This window comes from Nyctibius grandis, chromosome 1 (assembly GCF_013368605.1).
Source record: "Nyctibius grandis isolate bNycGra1 chromosome 1, bNycGra1.pri, whole genome shotgun sequence".
NCBI lineage: Eukaryota > Metazoa > Chordata > Aves > Nyctibiiformes > Nyctibiidae > Nyctibius > Nyctibius grandis.
The window spans coordinates 6,010,204-6,030,654 of record NC_090658.1 but is presented as its reverse complement, the minus strand read 5'-3'; positions in this window follow the sequence as shown (position 1 = coordinate 6,030,654).

Genomic DNA, 20,451 nt, shown 5'->3' with positions numbered 1-20,451 from the left:
TCAGCCATAAAACTGAACTGACCTATTTTGCCTTGTTGGCTCCTGACACAGGCAAAATGCTATCCAGTCACAAATTATTTTCATAAGGCCAGTCAATGTCTTTTGACTGGGTTTTGTCAGCCAGCCCTTTTTTTTCCCTTCTGCTGTGCAGTCTACACAGGTGAACTTGTCTGAGCAGCAGTAAATGCCTCAGGGGCAGAGAGCTGCTTGACCTTATCAGTGGATCTGCCCCTTTTATTTGAAGGATGCTAAGGTTACCAAGTCAAAAGTAGGAGATGGCAAACAGCATTTGCTAAAGCAAAACATCAGCTCCTGCCACATTGCTCCTCTTGCACAGTGGAGTGAAGCAGGAAGCTGCAACTAAGACAAGGGTGCAACTGTACAGCTCAAGGTTTTGTTACAGTGTTAGGAGGTCTGAGTTAAGGTTACCTGTGCAGCCTTGCTTCTGGTGCACCCCAGCTCCTGAGAGCTTAACTGCTGGGTTTCCATGTCTTCTCTGTGTGCTGCTTTATTTTTAAAAAAAAAAAAAAGGAAAGATGGGAAAGAATGAGAAATCAATAAGCCTCATTGTGTGACATTGCATTTAAAACTCATGGGGGGGATGAGACTTTTTGATTAGCTTTACTTTTATGGACTAGCAGAGCAGTAAACTATTGAATACCTGGGCCAGGTACATGAGGGCAGAGAGTCTTTACCAATGGGTTTTGTGGCTACAGGATGTTTGCCAGCCCCTGTTTCCACTCAGGTTTCTAATGTGATCTTGCAGGTTAGAGGGTCTTTCATATCTGCTCCCTCTGGAACCAGCTGTGTCCCTGTCAGTTCCAGGACTGCTTCTTTTCCCCCTTCCTTTCCTTTCCCCTCTTGCTGCTTGTCCCATCCCAGGCTTTCAGTCCTGCTGGTCCCATGAAGGTGGCCCTGACATGTTCCCTGCATTTATGCTCTGGCCCTGTTTAGTTTTCTTTTCTCTCTGTAATACCTCATGCTTCTGAGCATCTATGCTTGGGTCTTGCACAGTGCCCTTCCTGTGTCCAACTCCTGCTGGACCATGAGCAGTCAGCACAATTTACTTGCTGTGGAATATAACTTGTCAGCAGATTTTTCTCCTTTAACACGAAAAGACTGAATCTAACACAGAGCCACTAAACTTTGTGCTATAAACTCTCCCAAGGAGTGATTTGCACTTGCAAAGTATCTCCCTTTGTCCCTCCTCAGCAGCCAGTACATGAGCAGAGATTTATGAACTTCTATCGCCAAACCAGTTTGCAGAGTAGATGGGCTTGCTATCAAATGTTGTTATTGCCCCTTGATGGTAACCATCCAATGTGGAATATCAAGTTATGGTTGCAAAGGAATAGCGAGTCAGAGCCTCCGTTGATACCAGTCTCTGCAATCCCACTGAAGGCAACACAGCTACACCATTTCACACCACACATGGTGTGTGCCAGTCTTTCTCTGCATCTATAGCTCTAATAGAAACATACGCTTTGCTAAATTAAGAAGGAATATTTTTGTACTTCAGTACAAGCATACTAACAATTCTGACTTCTTTTTAAGGATGTGTCTTAAAAGCATTAAAAGGGGCATAAAATAATAATATATGTAATTTACCACTGTGGAGACTGTCAAGTGTTGTCGTGCTACTGCCATTGTATTTAATACACGGGCTCCAAAGAGGCATCACTAATAGAATTTGCATTAATATACACAGCTTCTTTAAAAATTAATTAGCCAAAGTAGAGCATCATGTGCTGAGACTCTCAAACAGGGGAGGAACATTGAAGCAGTAGTGAAATAAGCAGTCTCGAAGCTCTTGGAAAGCCAAGGGTGGCTAGAAATATCACCCAGCCATTCCCTCCTGCCCATTGCATCATGGTGGGGATACAGACATAAACTGACAGCGTGAAGCATTGCCATGGAAAATTTTGAAGGAAATTGTAGATTTGGACTGGACCTGGAAGCTGTTGTGTTGCAGCTGTGAGCTGGAAAAGCTGCAAAGAAATATAAGGAACCTGTTAAGTCACTAAAAGAAAATATGGTCTTTTATAATGTTTTCCTAGAGGCTGGGAGGCAGCAGCACTCTGTGACTTATGCAGCGTGCGTAAGGGTGGGTCATGCATTTGTGTGCGAGCACAGGCCAGAAAAATATGTTGCAGAAGATTTGCATAGGTTGAAATGTTCAGCAGCAGCAGTGAGGCGTTGCAGAGCTTATCAAGGAAACATCTGATAACCCTCACCCCAAAGTCAGTCCCCTTATTTTTGTATTCTTTCATCAGCCTGCAAATGCAGTGGCAGATTGACTTGGGATGCTGTTTACATGACTGATCTAATAAATTAGCAGCAGGCAGGCGCCTTCAGTTTCTTCAGGTGTTGGAAATGGCTGGAGATGTGTTTCACTACTCTACATGGAGGAGAAAAAGCGAACTTTTACTGGTCACATGTATTTGGGTACCTTTTGTCAGAAGCTGAACAAAGGTAATGGTATTTGTGGCAACACTTTGGCAGGTTGTGGCTTGCTCTTTTGTACTTTAGCCCTGATGGGTTATAAGTGTGAGCTGTGGTGTGGCCACGAGGGATCTGACCTCGTTGCCCATGGGCATCCTTTATATCAGCTGAGTGAGGGGAAACAGGCCCAGCGGTGCAGTGCCTTGCCTGGGCTGGGCAGAGCACTGCTAGCGATGAGTTTCTCTCATTGTTGAGCTCTTCCCAGCTTTACCCCTTTTCCTACCAAGAACTTCCCCCAACTATAGATATTTTCCTCCCTTACTACCTGTAGGTGAATGCTCTCTCTCCAACTATCTGTCAAAATTATGAATAATTCCCAGCCTTCTCATGTACTGTCACCTTGAAGATATTTATAAGCTGTGATCCTGCCCCTTTTGAGTCAAGGCAGTGCCATCGTTTCTATTGGAACTTTTTTAGCTGCAGTCTGGCTGCTTTTGGTAAGTTTTTTGTAAGTCAAAAGAGTTTCAAGCGGTGCAACCTTTCTGCTTCTGCTGCAGCTGCTGTCCCCTCAGCATCCCCATCTGCACGATGCATGCATGCAGCCTGGGAAAGGGAGCTCGTGTTCAGACACTGCAGCAGTCCTGGTGGGCACCCAGCTCTGGGCCAAAATATTGTAGGCTAAAATGTGACTGAAGACTGCAAAAGCTGCCTCTTTTAGGACAAATCCTACAATGTCTCTGAATCCAGCCCTGGTTAGTACTTGTAGGCTGCTCTGCTCTTGATGGATGGCGAGGAATGCCAGGCATAGACTCCAAGAGTGTTTTTTTTGTTTTGTTTTAAAGGAGATTGTTACAGTGAGATCTAATGTATTTAATGAGCACGTGTTTTCCTGATTCACCATTTCAGATCTGTGTTTATTCATACTGAGGTATGGGTTATCTTCCTTCCCCACTCCCCAGGAATCATGTTATTAGCAATAAATGCTCAGACCGTCTGTAGCGTCTGAGGATTCGCTGCGCAGAGCGAGCTCAGGGGACATGAGCATCCTCTCAGGAGGGCTGAGGGAGTGATTGGCAATGAGAAAACACCTACACTCAGTTCTGCAGCAAAATGAGACACAAATCAAATGCTTTCTCACCAAGTGGGGAAACTCAAAGGGCTCCTTTGCCAACCAGATATGCTGAGTAGCAGAAGGGGAAGGCAGAGTGGGGAGGAGTATGTCGAGGGATCCATTGATTTCCACCCAACGTGGGATGAACTGTTACCTGGGATGTGATTAGAAGCCATAAAAAATGAGGGACATTGGAGATGGGTTGAGCTGGACTGCAGCTCAAAGACAGGCTAGAAGTGCTGGAGTGGGTCTGAGGAGTGAAATGAGTCAAGACGCTTTAAATCTAGGAAGGTTTTGCTTTTACATCAATGAAAATAGATACTTTTCCTTTCTTTCTCTGCCTGCACTGGTGGGAATGCCAGTCTGGTGACTACCCTGAGGACCTCCCCTCACCATGCTACTTCACTGACACCCTGCAGCCCTGCTTCCCTGGCCAGCATCACCCAGGACAAAACAGGATGGAGGAGGGCTGTCTCTCCAAGCTCCCTGCCCCAGAGGTGGGAACTGGGGCTGCAACCAGGGCTTGGGGTTTGCTGCTGGTCCCAGTTTTTGGTGGGGGACTCACCTGGGTCACCACTCAGACTTCCCTTTGTATCTTCCAAAGACAAGATCCAGAAAGTGCAGATACAGTCCTGGCAGCAGTGGGCAATTCCTACCTAGAGGATGATGGACCTGTCAAGATCTGAGGAAGGAGGATTTTGAAGGACTAAAGTGAAACAGGCAACTGAAAACATCCAGTTACGTTGTAAGAGGGTGAAAGAGAGGGCTGAGGTGTTGGGGAGGGCAGGATGCTTTCCCTGTGAGAGATTAGACTCTTGGGACGGGGCTGCACGTCCTCAGTTGCTCAGAGCAATTCACTGAGGATAAGCAGTGTGTGCAAAGGGTGGTGCATGTGAAGCAGCCGCTCTGTGCTAGCACCAAGGATATTTATCTTGTTGGTGCATCACTGTCTTAGATTTCCCCAGAAACAAAGTGAATCCCATAAGGCGTTTATTTTCCTTGCCTTCCTTCTGAAACATAATTATTTGAAGGGATTCAGGAATAGGGTAGTTTAGGAAAAGCTTCCTAGGGAAAGCAGCTTGCGGAGACGGGCATGCCAGCTTCTGTCTGCTACATGCTGCACCCCGAGACCGAGTCAGGAGCACCCTGGGAAATACTGATCCGCTGTGGTGAGTGCCTGCAGCTCCACAGTAGTCCAGAGGGATCTGAGCCACCAGAGGGTCTGAAGAAGCAGCAAAACATGGCAGCAGATGACTGAGGGTGTAGCTGGTGAGAGGCAAATCCTTGCCTTCCCCTCCATTTCCAGCAGCTTCTCTTGTTCAGCCTTAAATTTTTCCTACTGCCAGGTCCTGCGTTCAGCCAAGCTGTGGGACAAACCTGGCCTCCCGGCAGCAAGGGAATAACCCGAACCAGACCTCACTTTATCTCTGGAGCAAAGCTGCTGATGTTCCTGGGGAAATCCCTGTGCTGGCACAGCCCCACGCCTCGGGGCTATTGCAGTATGAGGGATTTGGCAGCGTGAAGAGCAGGAGAGAGATGGGGTCCATGGAGCAGGCGTGCACCCCTGAATTATAACCTGGTCCTTAGTTATATTAAGGACAAAATGGAGGCTGAGTATTTTTACTTTTATCTTTTTGATTCTTTTCCCCAGGTCTTAATAATGCTCTGATGCTTCTCATCCAGGTGACCAGGGGCTGTGTGACCATGGCTGTCCCAAGCCTTCCTGTCCTTAGGAGATGGCAGCAGGCTTTGCAGCTGGGACTTAAATCCATGTGCTAGCCAAAACCCCAATAATGTTTCCCTTTGAGTCTCTGTGAGAGCGTTCTCCAATATAACTTGGGTACTGTAAATACTAGAGATATTTACCTTCTGTTTCAGGGGAGTGAGGGCTTTGGTATTCCAGCATGATATTTATTTCCTTAGCTTGGCTTAGCATTTATTGGCTCTGGGTTGTTGGACAGGGGGGAAGGGGAGTGGTAGTGGATTTCTGCTCATTTTCTCCAAGGTACACGAGGTATCACCCGCACAAGCAGATGGCTTTGGAGGAGACCGTCTCCAAGGAGCACTGCTGACATTGGATGTGGCAGAAGTCACAGTGCAGAAATATTAGCAGCAAAATCACATTGCAGATGTTATCCTCAACTCACCATCAATTTCCTCCCTCCAGAAAGGCCTCTCTGATTAATGCTTGTAGCATAAGAAAGAGAGACTGTAATAACGTGGATCTCATAAGCAGGGAATTTGTCAAATACAGATGCTGCCACTGAAGCATACATTGACCCAGAGGCTTTTGTGGCTGTTTGCAGAGTGATGGCCCACAGCTCTCGTGGGCCAGCATAGAGCTGGAGGTGGTTAAAGACAGCCAGGGGACTGTCCTGGCTGAGGGCAGGCCCAGAGGAAGGGCCTCTCTCTAGATTTCTTGTGGCCTTTTAATTTTTTTTTTTGACAAAATACAGTCACCAAAACTTTCCATTTTTCTATAACAACACGTTTTCAAAGCTCATCGAACTATATATAGATCTCTGAAAATTAAATAAAATATTTTATCGAAACCCCGGTATCTCTATCAGAGCTCTCTTCTCTTGGGTAACCAGCGATAGGACGAGAGGAAATGGCCTCAAGTTATGCCAGGGGAGGTTCAGGCTGTATCTTAGGAAGAATTTCTTCACTGAAAGAGTCATTAGGCATTGGAACAGGCTGCCCAAGGAGGTGGTGGAGTCACCATCCCTGGAGGTGTTCAAAAAATGTCTAGATGTGGTGCTTCAGGACATGGTTTAGTGGGCATGGTGGCATTGGGTCGATGGTTGGACTTGATGATCTTTTAGGTCTTTTCCAACCTTAACAATGCTATGATTCTATGATCATCTCCCCCCTTCCTAGTTTCCAATTAGAAATGTCGAATACTTGGAACAGAAACTAAAAATACCACTAATTTGGTATTGAAAAGGTTTTGGTCGAAAAGGCCATTTGTTTGTTTTGAAGGGTTGGTTTTCATTATTATTTAGAAACAGTTGCCCAAAGCAAAACACAAACTTTAGGCTTGGCCTGCCCACAAACCTGTTACCATGCTGATCTTCTATTAGTCCTGACCACCCATGGCCTCTCATGTGGCCACAGAAGGTGGGTGCAGACTCGGTGCCACGCTGCAGTGTGTGATGGAGACGTGCCTGGATGCCACCGACTTTCTCATCCTGATCTGCACCCTGAAAACTTCTCCTGAAACACACGGCTGAAGCAAGAAGGGCTCCTGGGCAAGGCTGAGGTGTTGCCCAGACACTGGGTGATTTACCCGCTCACGCAGGGAGCCAGTGGCAGTGCCAGAAAGTGAGTCAAGGCTCCTCTGCTCCTTAAATTTAGACTTGTCAGCCCTCATCTCTCTCTGCAGCTTTGTGAAGCGTAACAGGATCCAAGCTAGTTACAAAACAATGTCAAAGGTGTTAAAATGATTACCATAAAAATACATCTCTTTTCTGCAGCAATGCCTTGAAATGCTACAGAGCTCTCAGAAACCAGAAGGGTGGCACCTGGCTGCCGGAGCGTGTCTTGTGTGGACTTGGAGAAGTCTGCTGAAATAGTAGGATTTTCTTTCCCTTTCAAATCACTCTTGTAGGCAGTTAGAAAAAAGCAATTCTGTTTCCCATGTGGTGCAGATCTCAATCTAGCTTCTAAATCCCTCTAACCTGATTAAGGCCTTAAGAATTTCAGCTATTGAAAAATATGATTTTTTTCATATATCTTAGATTAATGTCCCCAGTGCAGAGAATAAAATTAGATGCCTAAGTCTTGTCTTGAGAAATTCAGATAGCTCAGCCTGTAGGGATCATTCAACCCTACCAAAGGTTTTAACATACCTTTGTATGTAAATATAGTTTACATCTATATAAATCTTACATACACATATGTAAATGTAGCTCATATATATGACAGTTTACAGCCAGCCTTGAGAAATTTTTCTTTATACCTTTTTGTGATGTGTAGTTGGGCAAACAGAGCCTGATCTAACCCAGGCAGTTTTGAGATGTCTGATATCTTCGTCATCCTTTGGATCACACCTTCGCTAGAGGGAGGTGAAGCTTGGGCATATGGAAGGTGATGGCAGAGATGCACCTTCATCTATGATAACATTTACTTTATAACACATACTGGAAAGGGTGTTAGTATAGAAGAATATAGAGATCCAGGACTCTGATAAATGCACGTGGTGTATATTTTCCCTTGGAAGGGAGTGTTGCAATTTCCAGCTAAATTTACTGTGCTTTTGTGGCTTGCCAAGTCCTTGTGTGCAGTTTGCCATCCTCTGCTTTCTCAGTGCCACATGGTAAAGGGATATGTCCACCCCAGCTTCTCACCTGCACTGTGCTGGCCACAGGGGTCACTTAAGCTTCCAGAGCTTTGTGTTCTCTCATGGTGGTGACAGAGAGGAGACAAATCTTGGCAATGACACCTGGTGAGAGCAGGAGGGGCTAAATCAGGCCAGCTTTGAGCCCTGTGATGGAGCTGGCCTGGCCCTGGGGACCATGGACCTTGGGGAGCCACCACCCCCACCAAGCAGGGAGTATTGAACTTCCTTGGAAGTAGGAGACCATGATCATCTCACTCCTTCTGTACTGATTTCTTCACTACCCCTGGGGGTACAGCCCTGGGGTTTGATCTTGGAGCATGGTGCATCCACCATGTCTGCAGAGCACGGTCAAACCCAGAGCAGGAGAGAGGAGCTGTCTGGGGCAAAATGGATGTAGCACCAGCACAAGCAGTCATGGGTGGTTTTGTTTGCTCTCCATGCAAAAAATTTCACCCTTCCCTGCCTCTCAACCCTTTGTGGAGTTGTAAAGGTCAGAGCACTTAAACTCACCAAAGGAAATGCAGTATGTAGTATTTGACTTTTCAGAAATACAGCATGGTGGCGATTGTTCAACTTGCTTCCTTTCATGCACCAACAGCCCCTGCAAAATTACGTGTTAAGAGAATATATTTAGAAGCAGATGGTGAAGCAGAACGTGAGCACTGGAGAGCAGCTGAATGCAGCAACCGGAGCCCCGTGGGCAGGTCTCTGCAAAGCTGGAGGCGAGTGGCCAGGGCTGTCCTGCAACCTTAGGGCAGGGCGTGTGGATGGGATACAGGGGTGTCTGCACACGGGGAGGGGAAGGAGGGTGAGAAGGGGGTGACAGGTCTGGTAGGGATGTGTCTGCAGGGTCTCTTGTGCTGCCTGTCCCCCCAGTATCTGCCCTCACCTCCCTGGCAGAGCATTGGCCAACCCAGGCAGCGCTCCCTGAAACTAGCCCAGAGGAACTGGGTTGTTTGGTGTTGACACAACCTCCAGGTACGTCCTGCTGGTCTGATCTGAAGATGCAAACCCAACAGACTCCTGTTACAATGTACGAAGTGGGCAACACCAGTCAATCACACGGATGGGTTGTTTAAAGAGTTGGAGTTACTGGTAAGTTTTCAGCTGCCCCACGGTGGCAGTTGCATTTTGGCAGAACAAATGCAAGTTGTAATCCTGCCAATGAGACAAATCATTGCATGTGCCCTGGTGCATTCAGAAGCACAAGTTTCCTCGAGACATCCCTGGTTGCAACTGCAAGATAATCAGTGATCTCTTTTTGAAAGTCACAAGATTCTGTCTGATTTGTCTTTTCCCATGGAAAAATACTAGGATATGTGATTTTGGTATGTGGTGGTAGCAATGGAGGAACTATCGACAGAAATAGAGAATACTCCTGAGGATGTTTGCTAGCTGGCAGCTGAAAACCTGTCTGCTGAGCTCCCTTTTGGGTAACCGAAGGAGGCTGGCTGTTAGCGATGGGAATTCGAAACTGTACCCAAGAAATGCGCTGAGTGTTCTTCCTTCCAGTGTGGGAATACCAACCGACTGCCTGCTTTAGTGAAAGGAGGGCCAAAACAAAGACAGCTGTGGGGAGGAAGAGGCAGATGCAAGAGGGAGAAGCATTCGGTGGTGGAAGTGATGTAGTGAAAACACAGCTGAGAGCAGAGGAGAAAATCAGAGTGGTGCCTGTCCTGGGAAGAGAATAGGAAGCCAGCATGAGGTGCAGCCCAGGAGAGGGATGGATGCAGCAGAGAGGTGAAACAAGGCAGGCCCAGTGGGTTTCAGCTGCTGTGATTAGGTCCCTTCCAACCCAAACCATTCTATGTGATGAGGCAGGAGGGCATGAGGGATAAAGCAATGCCAAAGGAAGGATAAAAGCAGGTAGCAGAAACTGAGAAAGTCTGTTCTCCAGCAACAATTACAGCAGGAGTAGGCCACTGTGCTTTTGCCATCCAACTACGCTAAGAAATTCAGAGAGATCCACGTGGATGTAATTTAACAGCCTTTTGGTTGTCCTGAAATCTCCAGATTATTCACAAGCATCTTGAAACGCCAGGGCTGAGCGTGGGGGATTGGTTTTGTTAAGACTCTCTTCTTGTACTGTCTTCACATCTGTGATATTTATGGGTAAAAATAATTCAGTACAAGTATAGTTGTGTCTGTCTTTTAAGAAATCAAAGTTGTTGTGATGCCTGGGGCTGCGACAGAGAGAGCGTTAGAGAAGTGCAGGCAGAAAGCTACTGCTGTAGGGAGGCAAAGAAGTCTGGAGTTAAATAAAGAAATGAGCCCAAACATCACACTTCCACCCAGCCCCTCTCTGCTGGGCTCGCAGTGAATCAGCATGTGCTCCCAACAGCCTCTTCCGATATATTAATTAGCGCGGCACCCTAACAAAGAACGCAGAGAATCGTGTTTCAGCATTGATAAGCCGAGTCTTTCTGTTTCTTTCAAGGCAGGCTGCCTCGTACTGAGCTTTCAGCCACTGTCGCAATAAGGGATGGAAGTGGATGGTGGAAAACTGGAGAAGCTCTGACCTCTCGGTGGAGGGACGGGAGGCTGTAAAGGTGTTCTCTGCATGCCAGCAAAGCGGAGCGAGCCCAAATGTGGAGACATCCTCCCCCAGCAGAGCAGCAGCAGTGAGGTCCCTGGAGAATTCCTGCAACAGCCTACTGCTTTTTAAATCTGGTCAATAAACATTAGATGAAATGGATGTTCCTTTTTCAATGTGTTTATCTGAACTTCAGTTACACTGGGCACTAGCCGGGAGCCATAAAATGTTTTGTGCTGGTTTATTAAAGAGGAACTTTAATTACCTTATTAAGAATTGACCATTGTCTCCCAGTACATGAAAATCAAAATCTGTCAGTGCAGTTCAATGATGATTTCTTGCATCCTGAAGAGCAAAGGGCCCAGTACTGATGCTGAGATGTTCCAGTGTACATAAACTCCCATCACGGTGAGGGCGTTTTCATGCCTTCTGCCACGATGTCTCCTCTCTGCAGACACCGTCTGTCCAGTGTCGGCTTGTGAGTGGGATCTGGAGTAAAACAAATGTGCTTGAAGGAAAACCCAGATTTTGGCTGTGGAAGTGTAGTGCTGGGCTCCTGTTTGGGTTTAAAAGCAACACTAGGACCAGGAAGGTGAAGTGCTGACCCTGAACTTGTGCTGTTTCATATCAGACCATGAACTGGCAGTTCAGCTACTTGAAGGGAGACTTGGTTTTGTGACTGTGGCCAAATGACAGCAGCATAAACAGAGCAGAAATGCTGCTGAGCAGTTTGATGTTTTATCTGGGCTTCCTGAGACCTTTCTCTCTAGTGACTCAGCCTCTTGTCCTTCACATGCTCAGAAACACGTGCACACAAAGGATGTCCAGGCAATCTGCTTGTGGCAAATTTGCTCTCTCTTTTTTTTTTTTTTTTTTTTTGTTATTAATCCCACTAAGCCAAATGGTATAGGTTTTACTGAAGGGGAAAATTTGCATGTTGCTATCCAAGTAATGCAACCTAATAAAGTCTCAGGGTCAGAAGGTTTATTTACCAGCTATTAACCCACCTCCTCACCTAAAACCAAACACCATAACCTGAACAAGACACCTCTCTGCCCTGCAGCCCAGGTGGTTAAAATGACTCCTTCTTAAGGATCAAAACTTGCATCAGAGAAACCCTCCACTGCACAACTCATAAGGTCTTCACTGGGGACAGCAGAGCTCAGCAAGGGGTGTTGAACTGGCTGCAAGTCATACAAGCAACAGGACTCCTGAGGAATGACCTGCTTTAGGGGCTACCATCACCTGTCACTTTTCACAGAGCTCATCAGAGAAGGATATTTCATCTTCTTAACTCATGTGATACTTAAGCACAACGTTGGTGGTTGCATTTTTCACTTGTTGCAAGCACCGGTCCAAGGGGATAGTACGAAAAGGGAGAAACAAGCTTATATTCAAGATCTAATTTAGACTGTAGATCCTCTGGTGCTCATGGCTGATGCTCCTCTCTCCGTGCAGCTCTGAGCAGCGGGGTCCTTTGCCAGAAACACAAGGTCCAGAAGCTACTGAAGGACCGGTGTTAGTTAACCGGTAATAGCGGCAGGAGCCACAGAGTCTGCGAGGCAAAATCAATGGAGCAGGATCTAAAAGCTGTACTAAATAACTCCTCAATAATCATAAATCTTGTTACCAACAGCTCTCAAGCTGCTTTACGGGGGAAATGATGCCCTCGCCTTGCAGAGGCGGAAATTCAAGCATCGAGGAATGAAGCGATCGTTCCTAGAGATGCAGGAGAGAAAAAAGGGTCTGGATTTCTGGGTCGGTGTGTTATGTACGCGACTACATTGCCTCCCTCCCGTGCCCAAGCAAATCAGCGTGGGAATAGCCTGCTGGCAAGTCTCAGCTCTCCAGCAGGTGCTTTAGGGAAGCATTTCCCTCCGGGCCCTGCTGAGCAGCGCTGGGTCATGGGGACCAGCCAGGATGATGCTGAGTGGCACTGGAGGAGCAGGTTCAACACAGGGCTCACGGGCTGCCTCTTCAGCCAGGAGCCTGCCTCTTGGGTTTTGTCTCCTCTAAACTGCTCTCTGCACACGCAGGAGAAGCAGAGCAGTCTACGCACGGTTTAAAGATCTGTTTTGCCGCAGGTGATGGGAACAGCAGAGCTCGGGAAAAAGAATTACGCCTGTTATACACGTGCAGCAGTCCGACTCTGTCCCTGCTCGCTTGTCACAGTGTTTATCTCAATCAAAAAGGCAGCTTTGGTCTTAACTTATTTAAAAAGCACATTGGGCAGGGATTAGAGAATATCCCCCCCTCTGCTCTTCCCCCAGAGCCCCGTGCCGGGTCCAGGTGAGCCCCTGCAAGAGGCATTCTCTTCCCTGGGTTCCTGATGGAAACAGATGCCTCATCTAAACGTGGGCTTGTAAGCAGTAGTGGGTGGGTCAGGGTCAGGTTTCCCAGAATGACTCCTGGTGCAGGGAGAAATTCAAGTGGAAAATCCCAAGTGCAGGGACCCAGTTTCAAGCCAGAGCCTTTGACCCTCATCTTACCCTTTTTTTTCTTCTTTTTTTTTTTTTTTTTTTTGTAATATTGAAGTCTGTAAATCGATTAAACCAGAATTTACCTGATGTGAGGTAATGAGGATGAATTAACTCCTAAATCATTGCAGTGTGATTAAACAAGAAATCCTTCCCCAAGTGACATGCCTTATGGCTTCGGAGTTTGTGTTGGGGACAAAGAAGAGGAAATCAAAGGCTGTGACTATGCTGATGTTTTAATGAGGATGACAGTGAGCTTTTGCAGCAAAAAACGGAGGCTTTGGCTCATGGCAAGGGCTCTGCTCTCCGCCTGGGCCTTGCATCAGCAGAGGGCAGCAGAGATTGGAAGAAAACATGGCTATGAAAATCCTGCAGCAGTGGCCAGAACGGGGGAAGAAAAATATTCCTCCTATTTATTCGCATGAGGAAGCTGTGTGTGCTAGGTGGGGGCAGAGGTGCGTGTGTGTCCCTCTGGTCCTTTGGGGTGAGAAACACCGTCGAGGGCTCGCCGAGGGCTTGGCCCTGCACCGCTGACGTGCTCCGAAGGGATGCAAATGTTATTTCTGCCCTTCTGGCCTATGCTTTGTGCTGGGGATCTCACTCCTGTCAGCTGGCTGGCAGAGGGAAAAGAGAGCGGTTAAATATTTGCTAGGAAGGGGAAAAGTGGTTCGGAATGACATCTGAGCCCCAGGTCTTGCTTTGGGCTGAGAAGAAAATAGAGCGTGAAAAATGCTCAGCCCCTCCTGCCCAGCCGAGGCAAAAGCCTCGTGGAGGGACCTTTCCCCTGACAGCGACTTTTATTCACGGCACCTCGGCAAGCTGCCCCTTTCCCTCCTCCTGCCGCAGCCGCTGCCGAGCACCCAGCCCCAGGAGCAGACCTTCGCTCCCCTTACACCAGCACACTTGTCCTTCTGCCCCTGCCAGTACCAGAGGCTTTCTCTCCGCACCCCCCGCTCTCTTCGTGCCTTGCCCTCCGTGATTAAAGCCTGCGGGTTATCAAACCAGCAAAGGGACAAGCGTGAGCCCACTCACGTTCCTGCCAAACCCTGGCCCTGTGCTCTCCTGCCTGCCCAGGGATCAGCATCAGCAGCAAATGCCTGACCGAGATGATGCCGAGAAGCTTCACGTTGCCCCCTTAGATTGATCTTGGGCAAATTTGCAATTGAGGACCAAATTTTCACAGCAGAGTTAAATATGTAGCAACAGTGAGTGCCAAAGCACATCGCCATTGCCCCATTTCTCAGGCTGCTGTGGAGAAGTAGATTCTGCGCATTGCTTTCTGGGGGCATCTCCCAGCAAAACAGTCTGAATTTACCAGAAACCAAAATTAAGGGTAGAGATTGCCCCCAGCTCCGCTCCGCTAGCTGCCTGCTACCGCAAGACACGGGGAGGTTTCCTCAGAAAGTAATTCAGCTTTATGGGTGGGGAAAGCTACTTGCTAGACTGTGGCTCCCCAAACCAGGATGATTAGGGATCCAATTATTTGTGTTGTAATGCAATTACTACCATTAAATAATTATAACTTGTTTTTATTAGAAGCTCCAGTGGGAGGAAGGCACGAACATTTGCTTTTCTTTGGAGTGAACCTCTGACTGCAGCCAAGCTCTCTGCGGAGGACTTGCAGGTATATATTTGGCATGTATTTGAAGGATTAAACAGTCCAAAACATCCACCGGGCTGCTGACTGCTTTGGCACGACGTCTCGCCTGTTCAGATGTGACTTTCAATTGTGCCTTTCACTTCTGCTTTATTTTTTTGGCTTAGTTTATTGCTTCCAGGCAAATTTCTGGCTGTTGTCAGTACCCCAGGCAGAAAACCCAGTGGGAAAATACTGCTGTCTCAGCTGCTGTAGCGTAAACCTTTTTGAAGTATAAGACATTTTTTACCACAAAAGGAAGGACTAGGGTGTTTCTTGCCTCGCTGCGCTGTGATGGTGTATACCAGGGCAGCATCCTTTCTTCTCCTCCTCCCACGCTCACCAGGAGGCCTTTGCACTGGTCCTGATTAGTCAAGAACATACTTATGTGGGGAGGGAACGGGCAGCCCATCAATGCATGAAAGAAAGTCAGTGCTAATGCATGCTGGCATGGTCCAGATCCTTACCTTCACAATTATTAAGCTCTTTTTTTTTTTTCTCTAGTGTCTCTTTAATGCAAGATTCACAAGCAGTCCCTAGATGTGGACATCCATACACGTGGGCTCAGCACCATCTTTACCACAGTTTCTTGGTGCAGCTGAGTTTCAGACTGAAAATGCTGTCAGCTGAAGACATACTGACAACAGGGGTGCTGGAGAGTTTCTCAGGCATGTTCTGAATGTGGTACTAAGGTGGGCCTCGAGGTGCAGAGCATGAGATAAATGACCTGCTCTGCTAGATGGGGAGGCACATGGGGTGGAATGGTGCTCACTGACCTCTCAGAAAATGTTTTGAAGGTTTGAGGCAGGTTTTTAAATCTAGGAGTCTGGCAAGGATCTTGCTGTACACCTCTTCCAGCACATGTAAGCAGTGTAATTGTGTACCAAGGCTCCCCAGCTAGCACCAGGACCAAAACCAAGAGAGCTCATCAATGCAGCACTACACACAAACCCACTCTTCTGCTCAGGGCTCAGTCATGGCTTGGAGCGATCCGACCTCTCCAGAGCACCTGAGCCTGCTGCAAACGCTCCCTATAAACAGGCAATAGTTAACATTCAGCCTTGCAGCTGAGGTCAGTCATGTCATGAGCAATTGTTTGTCTTCCCTGACTGGATAAGCATGCAAATAGAGTCAAGTAAACAGAACTGTCCAAAGCCCACACATTTTTTGTTATTTATTTTAGTGAAAACTATTAATGACAATTCTGAACAGTCTGTTAGAACAGAGACATTAAGGATGGAGTTTCTTTCCTCTTTTCTTTTTTTTCTTTTTATTTACAACTCTATCTGGAGCTAGAAGGAAAATAGTCAGTTTTTCAATTTTGATTACAAGCTTCATCAAAATTTTATTTAAGAGGAAACGATTTCAACATTTTTCAGTGTTCCCCCAGCAGATCTTGCTGTGAATGCTCAAGGCTCGTTTTAAAATTGGTTTCTGTATGCAAAGCAACATGCATCTCTGAAATTAATTTTTGCTGAATATTTTTTATATTCAGGAAGAGTTCCCTCCCACAGCTGTTCACCGAAAGCAGCACAAGGTTAGCATCCTGCCCTCAGTAAATTTATTTTAAAATGCAAAAAAAAAAGATGCAAATCAGTGTTTCAAATGTGGATGGTACCTTTCAGTACGCAGAGGTCTGACTATCAGAAGGTGGGTATTCTTTGTTTACAGAGAAATTAAATTCTTTGCCCAGGTAGGCTTTAAAAGTCACACAGTAACTACAAGAAACCATTGAATTACCAGGCTGGAAAGGGAAACCCCAGCTGCTGGCAACTAACAGCCAAGTCAGGTCAGCTGGGAGAGGGAGGGCTGCACCTTTATAAGCTCGATCCCCTGGGCTGGGGCAGGAGGAAATGGTGGGGGAGGTAAGGAGATGAGCAGCTCTAGCAAGCTGAGAGGGGAGTGCTACCAAGAGGAGTAAGGTATTGTGAAGGGGGGCTAAAAGGCATGAGGGGATGGAAGTCATGATGAAATGATTCTTTAGCTGTTTCTTTTAGGTAATGGTTATATTTGATTTCTTTTTCTCTTTAGTAGGTGCCAGGTCACTCTGGCCCATCAGATAATAACTGCTGACAGACATTCAGAATTAATAGGCAATTTGAAGCTACTTTTGGCTCATGTGAATGTTTCTGCTTGTCCCTCTGTAATGGTTGTGTAGCTCAACAGCAATTCCCTGTGATGTGCTGGGCTGCTTTTGTTTTCTTTAGTCACCAGGTAGGAGCTGGGTTGCACAAAACTAGCAGGTTCTCATTTTTACAGTCTGCTCTCTGTCTTTCTGCAGCTCTTCCATCTTTTCCTTTTGGGGTACCTGGATTTCTCCTGTAAGCAGCATGTCATAGGCTGTAGAATTGGACAGATGTAGCAGCTCCATAGTGTTTGAGTTTCCTGCAAGCCCTGTGCTACAGAAGAGCTGTTGGGTTGTACAAGCACTGCTGGTAGTAAGGGTGGGGTAAGTCCTCTCCTTCAGTAAGATCACATTCAGTGATACTCTGTTGTTTTATTTTATTTTTTATTTTCTTTTCCTTCTGGGGGTCTCCAGGCCTGTAATGACAAAATACCATGACTTAGCCTTGTCCCAGTCAAGTTAATTTAGTGGGGGGGAGTGGAGCCCTTACTTGGGCATGAGGAAATCCCCCTTCGTCCAGCTGTTTAAAGCCAATTCAATTCCTCCTGCTGGAACTCTTCCCTGATTTGTTATTACAAATGAGATGTTCCTGGGAGCTATGGCAAGGGATTTGTAGCAGTAGTAAGGCTAAATTAAATTTCCTGGAGTTCAATCTCCAACGATTGATAAGCTGGGCTATTCAGGAGACATTCAATGGCCCTGAGCTGTAGCCACATTTATTACCTCCACTGCACTTACAATGGCTCAAGAATTCCACTTTTGTAGCACCTGTTTTGCATTAGCATAAGGCCATGGACTGCTGTGACTAGAACAATATTTGTGTTGTAATTTGTCTTCCACAAATGGTAAATGCATTAAAAATGGGGACAAAAGGCATGTTCTTATATTTCAGTTCATAAGTATGTATTTCATGAAACATAGGGTAAATTAGGGGAAAAAAAAATATGTATTTGGATGTAGGAAGCCTGTCAGATAATCTGAGGACAGAGGTGAGAGGACTTCTTGTCAAATGTATCTTATTTTGTGGCCTTTACTGGAGCTGTGTGAATGCTGTCATAGCAAAGCGAAGAATTGTCCTGTTTGCTTAGCATAAGATAGCTCTGATAATGTCTTCCTCCTAGACTAAGAGTGATAGTAGAGGCAAGCTGGTGCAACTATAAGTGTGGCTTAGAGAAGTCTCGGGAACAGAGGAACTGCGTGAAGGGATATATCGTGTGTGTTGGCATTTTAGGTAGAAATGTGTGGGTTACCAGAGTGGAGTGCAAGGATGGAATGGGGAACTAGGGGTGTGTGAATCCAGCTGTCCCCATGTGTGAGAAGAAAGAAGCCTAATGGTGAGGTTTTTTTTTAAAAACAACAGGAAATAAAATCAGTTCAATACAGACCTGAAGCAGTTGATCATTCATTGAGGTCTTTTCCATCAATTATCTCTTGGTGCACAGTTACTGTCATGTCCTGTAGTATATGATGAATTTAGAGTCTGTTATTCAGCACTGAGGCTTCCTGCATAATGAGGAGCTTTTGAAAGACACTTGAGTTAAAGAACTGAGTTTTGAGCACATAAATGGGCTCAATACCCAGCCCTAACTAATTTTGTGCTTTGTAAGTGAACTTAAAATAGCACATGTTGTAAATCAGGGGATAAGAAATGCAATTGCCTGTGCTCTTCAACAGAGTGGTATGTGGAGCCCGTCTGGGGTCAACAGCAGCTAGCCTGAGGTACCCGCATTAGTCTGAAACAATACTTGAAGATCTCCCAAGTGTCTTGAAGTTTAAAGGCAAAGAGCAAAGGGTGACTAAGCCTAGACTACAGCCTGACTGAACAAAAACTGGTATACAACTCATCTAGGCTGAGGTCATGGAGATGTGCAGAGTTCATCTTTCCTTTTCCTTTCAGTGCTGCTGCCTTCTGTGGGCTTAATTTTTCTGCATTGGTTCCCCCCTTTGATTTATTTTTCACTTGTGCTACCTGTCTCAAGAGATTGAGTCACAACCATAAGCTGTTTGAACTCCCACCTGCAAATTTCTGTGTTCTCGGTACATTTTCTGACATGCAGCTGATTCAACTTTCCCGAAAGCTCTCTCACCTGGGAGAGTGGTGCTTTGCTCTCTCTTACTGAGCTTGCTTGCTCTCTGACTATCACTTTAGTACCCTTTAACACCATCCACTGAACATCACTCAGCTTTTCTATGGCCAGTCCATCAGCACAGACTCTATCCCTCCCCCTCAGCTTGCTCACAGCTCTTTGCTCAAGACCTTTCCTTCTGCTGATGCCAATTTAAGCCCTGGAGCTTTATCCCTTGACTGTGCTTATGACATCTGCTTTCACATCCCTAAACATTTCCTACACTGCTATTGCTGCTTCATGCAACAGACTGTCCTACCCCACTTGTGGTGTACAAGTGGGGAGTCTCTAATCACATCCTCATCACCACACTTGAGGAGGACACCTGAAAGGTGCTTTTTGACTCCAGCCAGACCCCTCAGTTTGTTCTTTTGGTGTCTGCCTCTATGCCACTGGGACTGGAATGAGTTGACTGTTCATGGAAAAACATTTTCTGAGCACTGGATTTTTTGATTGGTTGTTAGATATCAAAACACCATTAAAGTCAGTGTTAGGTGCTTATTATACTCAATTCTCTGAAAATGCCACAGGTAGTTATTTTTTCAATATGTAAATAAACACACAAAGACCACTGCCTTTCTCTCTGTAAAATGAATACAGGAACTGTCGGGAAGGCTCAGATATACAATAGTGACACCATTTATTGTTCGATATCCTCAACAGACAGCACTGAGACCACTCAGTTGATGAGATCTTAATGTTGAGATAGACTTTGAAAGCCCTAAACAATATCATAGCAGCAAAAAGCCCTAACTAAGCTAGCCTGAGAAAATAATTGGAGGTGGGGACAGAAATCTCTGGCACAAGGAGTCCTGTGTAATGTCCCTCATGTACATTTAGTAACTGTTTTTTCTCTTGCACAACATGAGCTGTATTCACAACTGCATGCGATTGAGTGGTGACTTTGTGTTGTGTGTGATGACGCTTTGCCTCGCCTCTTCTGTCATTTTGCACTGTGCTCCTGCAGAAAGGCAGTCCCAGGCTGAGAGCTGGATGAGAGATGGGGTGGTAGCCTGGGAGACAATCTGCCAATTCCTTGGGCAGCCTGCTACGGAGAGGGCAGCAGGCCAAACGAGCACAAATATTTTTCTGCTCAGCCATCATGTTGCATACAGGTGATGTGCAGCTCTTCAGCCTTTCTTTTTGTGGACCAGCATGTAAAGACTGTGAGAGTCTGCAGCCCATTCTGGCTGGGATGAAAAAGCACAAAGATGATGCTTGTAAGGATTTCCTACAGGAACAGAAAACGGCCCTTCTCAGTGCTCTCTTCTCCACACAACCTTTTCAGAGGCCGCTTGCCAACAAGCCTAATTCTACAAGGTGATTTGAACCAAATCAGGAAGCGGCCCCTTCTGCTGGCCAGGTTAGTTTGTTCCCTTTGCATTCAAGTTCTTGTCAATTTGCTTGTAGTTACCCTAATGAACACAGACAGCAGGGAACCGTCCATACCTTAATGCAGCAGTACTTACCCAAGTGAGGGGTACTTCCATGGGATTTCCAGAGAGGAGAGAGTTGAGCAACTGGCTCTAACAGCGGAGAACTCACCCAGCTAATCTCTGACATAACTCTGCCAGAAGCACAGTTTTACCTTGCAGGATGAGTTAGGACTTTCTGACTGTGCTGCTTCATTTTATTTTGATGGCTACTGTTTAGAAACTG